Raw genomic sequence first — 7,191 nt, 5'->3', positions numbered from 1 at the left:
TTTCCATCATTTTTAATTTAGACTCCCATACCACCTAAATAGACATATCTTATTTTTTTAAGAACAATCTTCAACTGCAAATGTGTCTTTGAGAAAATATTTCGTTGTTAACATTTACTTTCAAGACTTTTGCGTCAAGTTCCATGTTTAACTTGATAAACTTCTATTATTGATATATAATAAGTGTTGCTATTTGCAACAGGACTACAGTTGTGAAAACATTATGCTAGAGTCCAACTTTTCTTATCAAAGTCAAACAGTGTGTTTTCCTTCCATCTGTTGTTATTCTATGAGTCATTGTTTACACAATATTGACGATTTAAAAAAAAAAATCTGAGTTATTTATTAAAAAATATGATTCAGGTTCAGATAATTATGCCATTTGTATAGCTAATGGAGAAGATTCTGTAGTGGTCGTTGATTTAGAAAAAAAGAATGCCATCCGTTCACCAGACCTCATATTTCCTTCAAGTGAAAATACAACCATAGATTATGCTGCGGTAACACATGATGGCAAATATGTTATTGCATCCCATACAACGAATGAGGCGCTTTACCTGTTTGAAATGAATTCTTTTAAATATTGTAGAAAACTAGGAGGTAAGTACTTGAAAATTAAAAAAAAAAACGTCAAATCTATGGCAACATATTTACTATCAAAATGTCAGTTCTTATCTATTTATTACAAAAGTCAGAATTAAATCCTGACTACTTCAAAAATGATTTAGTTGAGGTGATATAGAAGTTTTAAATTCTTGAACCTTCTGCTCAAGTTGTTTGCAATTATATTGCAGGTAACGCTGGTTGTAATAAACAGGAACATGTTGTAAATCTTTAATATTTTCTTATCATCAACAATAATAAATTGTGTATCACCAGATAATTATATGTAGTATATACGTGTCTCTAAATTGATCTAATGTGGATATGTATTTAAGTACATTGGACATTTTAAAGGAACGATTGGGGAATGAATAGATTATAATTGTTGTAACTTGAAGGATTGTTAATCTAAAGAAAATATGATACTTGAATGTATTCATTTGTAACTCACTTGACGTCGTAGTTGACTTCGTCGTCTATTCACTTTTACAAAAATCTTATGAAGCTACTGAACCAAATTTAACAAAACTTGGCAAGAATCATCATTGGGGTATCTAGTAATACAATGTGTCCGACGATCATGCTTGTCAACAAACTTGGCCGCCCAGGCTAAACATAGAACGATGCAGTTTTTGACTTGTACATATATCTCTGAACATGATGCATTTAGATTAAATTTGACATGTTATAAAACATAACTAGTTACAATCTTTCGGCCCTGATCTGCTAGACGAACTAGACAACTCGTTGTTTTGATTGCTGTCCCTCAATTAGTAATTTTTAGAAAAATTCCAGAGTTTGGTTTTTATCTTGAATTTTATTATCGATAAAGATTAACTGTAAGCAGCTAAATGTTAAGCTAAGTAGGATCGATAAGTCAACATGACTAAAATAATCATTTGACCTGGTAACGACCAAACAGCCTATTGATTTCTACCTGTGATTTTTTTCTTTAAATTTGACTGCAGGTATTTTAGGACATAAGGAATAAAATATGATAAAAAAAATTTTGAGGTCACCTATTTTGTTTCGTCACTATAACAACCTTAGTTTCGTATGTTTCAGCAATATGAACATCATTCGGTTGTTGTTTATAATTTCAAGTAAACTAATATTACCGTATACAAAAGCATAATTCATTTTTCTCATTAAACAATATATTTGCTTTATCATTTTTAGACAGTAGAGATAAAGATTATTGGTTGTTTGATTTTAAAAAGTATGATTTATTTCAATCCCGCCAAAAGTAAAACATAAAACTGAAACAAAGTGTCGAGTATTAAAAAATATCTAAAAATGAATTTCAAAAAAAGATTTTTTTTTATGTTATCTTTCAAATAAAGTCATTAAATTTTTTTGTTACCGATCTTTTGAAAACCATACGCTTAATTTCATGCTTTTTTGTAAATTTGCTTTGAAAAAAAAGTTGTACTTCTATATAACACTGAATCTAACGTAATAGTACAAAGTTCCCAGAATTTTCGCAAATTAATTATAAATTTTCAATAATAGCAATTATACATTGTATACACATATTTCATTCTGTCTAATAGTATAATACAAAGAAATTAAATATAGGCATTAAACTAGTATTCATTTCCTTCTGTAGCCTTACTGAATCGAGCAATTCAGCTATGTGATCCCTTATCATCGGCAATGTAAAAAACAACGCAAATTTTCTTGTTTTAAAACATTTTGACAATTTAGCAGTATGCATAAAATTGAACCTCGTTACAAGCTCGAACAATGTTTTACGGTTGGAATAAATTACATGAAGTTTAGTTTTTAAAATTCTAAGCGAAGAGCTATGTCTCTGGTGATAGAAAACTTAGTAATGTTGATAATAAAACACTTTTAAGACTTTAAATCATGTCCTTTGAACTATTTAAAAACAATTGTCATTAGGCAATACATTCAACATTCTATACATCTTAGTGTCTTCTTTGAAAGTCAACTGCGTAAATAAGTACAAACACAAAGCATCTTGTTCTACCTGTGACACCAAATTACATGTTCATAAAGGTGACCAGGTGACAACCTGTTTATTTGCTTAACATATAGCTTTATTTAACCCACTCAGCAATATCTGTATTTATTTACAGTAAATGTTCTGTCAATACAAATACTAATCTTTAATTGACTTTATGTGAAATAATATATAACAATAACATCTTCCAAGTACAGAGAGGCTTATTCTTGCTTTAGTATGCTAGATGATCTGTTTTTTTTTTTTACCGTAAATTTTATTACAGAATAGAGATTCAACAATTTTATTAATAGAGTGCTTAGGCCACACCAATTTAATTCCTTGTTCGACGGACCCGCCACACCTATTTTTTTCAAAACAGAATTTCTTTATTTTTTTTATATTCCCGCTTCCCGCATCCGGAAATGTAATCGTGTCCATTTTCCGCACCGTTTTTTGTAAATATTATAAAAAGATATTTACACTTGTTTTTAGAATCACAGTCTTACCTGTATATAACGATTTTAAACATATAAGCACCCCATTACACTGTGTTAATATCTGAAATAATATTTGATTCAGCATGATACACATTTATCCCAAGACTGAAGTGGGAGTGCTCCGATATAAATGAGGGGTCATAAATATACAACAGAGGAAAATACCAGTCAAAACAAAACATTGGTTTTCTTCCCCTTACTTATATTCTCTATCAAGAAATGTTCGTTGTTAGAATAAACTTCAAAGAACTTCGGAAAGAAATGCCTTCAACTGCAATAACATTGTATGCTGGCAATACAAAAGTAATCCATACCCTCTGCATGTTTATGCACCTGTCCTGATTGATTCAGGGACCTGTCGTTCAGCAGTTACAACGTAGATATCGTTTGTTGACGTTCATAAAAATTATTTAGTATTTTCCCGTTTGCATATACAAATAAGATCGTTGGTTTTCCTGTTCGAATTGTGTCTGCTCTATGGTCGGGTTGTTGTCGCTTTGACACATTCCCCATTTCCTTTTCAATTTTACTTATAATTTTGGTGTCCCTTATAGCTTGCTGTTTGGTCTGGGTCAAAGCCCTGTGTTAAAGGTCGTACTATGACCTGTATTTGGTATCATCAGGTTGGGAACAATCCTCCCTCAGACAGGGCACATATGGGATCATTTTACTGTTGTAGAGAAAAATTACCAAGGATTTGTATCTAGTGCTTCTATACAAATCCTTTGAAAAACTTCGAATTTATTACTTAAAAAGAGGAGAAAAACATAATATTTTAAACAACTAGAGGGTTGCACTTGTTTTAAATAATATTAAATAAAATGTGTTAACATGGCTATGGTCCAGGAATATCACAAAATTCTTGGACATGTTTTTACCATTTAATACCAGATAGATATATAGTTCTTTGGGAAAACATGAGCCCTTTTGTACTAAAAAGTGTTATTTACAAAAAAATACATTATAACTTATATTGACCCCTCATAAAAGGGATACTTATAAAATTGTTTTTAGGATGAAGAATTGTCTCATTAATTGGAACACATACATATAGCAATTCTAATTATTCAATTATTTCTTGGTGAACAGGGAAAAAATACTTAAATTAAAGAAATGTCAACATGGTCAAAGTACAAGTGATAAATCAAGTTTTAATATTGTCAAAACCTACTATTTTATGTTTACAAAAAAAACAATATAATCGCTCGCCTTTACTTTTCAAGCTTCGCCTCAAAAATTTGCAAATTAAATATTTTTTTATTAAAATTTTCAAATCTCTCGCTCGCCCCAATTTTTGAAGTCCAAAAATCCGTAGAACAAGAAATTAAATTGGTGTGGCCTTAATCATACAATATGAATAATAATGGCCAAAGAATAGAACACAAATATCGACAAAAAAAAAAAATACACAATCAGGACCCCTTAAAATTACGACCAAACTCCCAAAATCGATTCAAGCACAGTAACACATTCACACACATGTTACTTACACATCACTACAGAATAATGCGCTATACTAGCTGCCAGTAATCATAGCACATCAGTTTAGGCGTTTTTATATGAATATAAGAAGATATGGTATGAATGACAATCAGATAACTCTTATATTAGTCTAACATAAAATCTATACTTTTAAAGTAAAAGACCTATTTAATTGACCTGCAACTTCTCTGAAACCAAACAAAGTAGAAAATGTTTGTCACATGGCGTATAAATGTAGTGTTTGTTCTTCTTAAATTTGTCCTAAAAAATGTTTCACAAAAAAAATAAAATTAGGAGGAAATACCCAAAAACTTCGGAGGCCGGTATTGATCAGTGTCCTATTTGCTTTCGAGCATGTTCGGTCGACAAATACATATTGTTTATTTTCAACGTACTTTTATGGATTTTTAATTGCTAACATAAGATACTGTAATTTGAGCATGTCAACTAATTTGGATTGCGTCAACGGTTTCTGAAACATAAGAGGGGTAAACCAGTAACGGTGTGAAACGACTATGGCATTTGTAGGTTATGATTACCACTTGCAAAAACCCTAGTGGGAGGAAAATTGTTGGAATTATTATAGGTTAATTTATTTTTTTCAGCTATCAGTTCACTCGAGGTATAGAGATGGCTTGTCAGTAACAACAAGTAGACTTTGTTAAATTATGTTCAATATTGTATTTTTACATCGTTGCATTTTTAATATTGAACTCGTACATTTTGTTTGGGTAATTGTCTCTTTGGCATATTCCCCGTTCCCATTCTTTATTTTAAAGTAGTTTTAAAAATATGTTTGAGTTTTTATGTCAACAACACGTTTCATTTTACTTTAAAATTCAAGTACACCATATCCGACAGTTGCTTGTTTTTTTTTTTTATTACAAATGATACTGAAATTTCGTATTCATGATAGGTATAGAATCTATAACATTTTAATGAGCTGCACATGAATTGCTTTGAAAAAAATATATAAAGAGAAACAAAGTTTAGTGGTCCTAACTGTTATTGTAACATTAAATTGACAAAGAAACAAAGACTTGGTTCACACCGATTAGCAAACTATAAAAGCTTCCACAATGACGACCAGTGCAAAATAATTCAAACGAAAAACGAAAAACGAAAAACACACATGAACCACACCAACAAAACGCTGAACGCTCAAAAACAGGATTCTTACTTACGTCATGTGTTTATTAAATATGCAGTGGGTTTAAACGTTTCACAGACGCGCACAACACTATCCTATCTTAAGGTAGAGATATGTCCATCCGTTTATTTTTTGTGGATGAAGAAGACAGACAATCCTGTTCAATCAGGATGGGAGTCGAGTGCAGTCGCACGAGCGGGAATCTAAATTATAATCAGGATTAAGGAGATAATTCTACAAAAAGTGCTAAATATTATTTGTATTTTTTATTTCGTTTGGTGTGCTCTGTTTTGTTGTTTTTAATTCATGAGAGGTGTCCGTTGTTATTCTACTGTTTACATGGAGTAACGTACTTATATATTATTCATTGATATATTTTTCTGTCCTTTGTGTTTATCTGTTTATACAGTATCCTGTCACACATAGTTGTCATTATAGCAATATGTATAACATCGCCATATAAGCAGGAAAAAAGAGATAATTTAACAAAACCTGCTAAACAAAGGATTTACAGAAGGAAGAACATACCCATAGCAAATACTGTGTCAAAACCCGTCCCATTATACTCTTTCTAAATTAATCTAGGTAAGAGCCAAGAAAATACCGACACACACACATTGGCTTCCAAACTGATTGACAAATATTTTCTAAAACTAAAATTTTGAAACCCTAAAAAAATAAGAAATTTAAAACATATTCCCCCTACCAAATCCCCCCAAAAAGCAAATTAGACCTCTCGTTAATTAAACTTGTGAATATGTTAAAAATATTTTCTCTACACTCGACATATATCTAACGTCTTGTTTGGATTGTCCACCTTTTTCATTGTAGTCATCACTTAGCCAGGAGCAGAAAGTAACGGTTTTAAGAAAAAAGTCAGTTTCTCGGGATAAACATCGACTCGTACTGCTATCGTTTGAATGTAATGTATTTTCCATTTTCTGTCGTTCTTACCTTTCGTTAAAAGGCGAGAAATCTAAAAAAATAATAATAATAAAAAACAGGGTTTATTGGAGTACAGATATTTGTATTTTTTTGTAGGTTCCATTGTTGAGAATTCTATTAGTGAGAATTCTATTAGTGAGGATTATTCCGGTTATTTTTCAAGTACAGGTAAACGATTTTTCCTTTGTATTTTTTTTTTCTATGATAGAAAGTTTATTTGTACACTGGGATTAGTAGACTGTCCCTACGTATATCTCGTATATTTCCTGATTGAGATATCACATGTATAACTGTGTGTGTACAGTCAGAAAAACAAAACAGCCACTAAGAAAGTGTTCATTCGTAAAATCAAATTGATCATGTGTTTTCCTTTTCTACAGATTTTGCGTAGTTTTGTAAGCTATTTCCTCTTCGATAATTGGTTGATTATTATAGGTAGTGGCATGTGTGTTGATCAGCTTATGAAAGTTTTTGCCGTCATAAGTTCCTGTAACCATGTACACTTTTTAGAGTCTCTCCTACGCGTCGCCAGTAAAACTGCATTT

Source organism: Mytilus galloprovincialis, chromosome 13 (genome assembly GCF_965363235.1).
Source record: "Mytilus galloprovincialis chromosome 13, xbMytGall1.hap1.1, whole genome shotgun sequence".
NCBI lineage: Eukaryota > Metazoa > Mollusca > Bivalvia > Mytilida > Mytilidae > Mytilus > Mytilus galloprovincialis.
This window is presented reverse-complemented; position numbering follows the sequence as displayed.